This window comes from Aptenodytes forsteri, unplaced genomic scaffold (genome assembly GCF_000699145.1).
Source record: "Aptenodytes forsteri isolate BGI_AS27 unplaced genomic scaffold, ASM69914v1 Scaffold86, whole genome shotgun sequence".
NCBI lineage: Eukaryota > Metazoa > Chordata > Aves > Sphenisciformes > Spheniscidae > Aptenodytes > Aptenodytes forsteri.
Genome location: NW_008795715.1, coordinates 2,368,200 through 2,369,233, shown reverse-complemented (window position 1 = coordinate 2,369,233; position 1,034 = coordinate 2,368,200).

Genomic DNA, 1,034 nt, shown 5'->3' with positions numbered 1-1,034 from the left:
GGCGGGTCCGGCATTTTGGGATGCTGGGGTGCTCAGCAGCGCTGGTTTGTGGGTGCTTCAGTGCTTGGCTGGGGTCAGCGGGGACAGCGGGGTCATCCAGCGCAATGGGGACGGTGGGGACGGTGGGGCGGGAGGCTGCATGCCCTCCCCTTGGCCACAGTTTCCAGCTCTGCCCCAAAGCCTCATGCTGGAGGTGCTTTTCGGGGGTCACCCACCCCGCGCCGGCTCCGGGGATGTGACACCGTGTGCCCTGTGCTGGCCACGAGCGCCGCAGCCCCTCGGTCCGTGCCAGGGACCCCCCATCCATGCAGGGGTCCCCCAGTTGGGCAATAACCCAGAGGGGCCGGACCCCCTGGGTGAGGAGGGGCTTGGGGGCAGCGGGGCGGCTGGTCCGGGGCCAGCATTCCCGGGGCGACTGGTCCGGGTCTGGTGTTCCCGGGGCGGAGAGAGGGAATTGATGGAGCTGGTGGCTCCCACACAGCTGGTGTGGCACCCTGACCCGGCACCCCGACCCGGCACCCTGCTCCGGCGCGGGCACCGCCTGATGGATGGTTCAAATTAAAAGGGAATAAACCATCGGGGAAGACAAACGCCCGATGTGGCTGCGGGGATGGAAGCGAGAATTGGGGGAAATTCAAGCACGTAAATCGCACGTTCCCCTGCCCACGAGGAGGGTCCCTGCCTCGGCCGGGGCTGTCCCGAGGGGTCCCTGGCATGGCACGGCCAAGGACTCTGGCTCGTCCCCGCTCCCCGTTCCTGCCCAGCCACCTGCGGGGTGCCAGGAGAGGCTTCTCAACCTCAGTCCCTGGGTCCATCCCTCCCATCGGGTGGGTGCAGAAGGACTTTTTCCATGGGGAGAGAGCCGGGGGGAGTGGAGCAGCCCCTGCAAGCAGCCCTGCGGGGCTGGGGACGGGGCTGGGGGGGGCGTGGGTGCCCCAGCTGCCCTGCGGCAGGACGGGCTCCGACGGGGTCACTGGTGTCCATGAACACGTGGCCCCCGTGGCCCCCCGGCGAGCGTGTGCGAGCTCACGGGA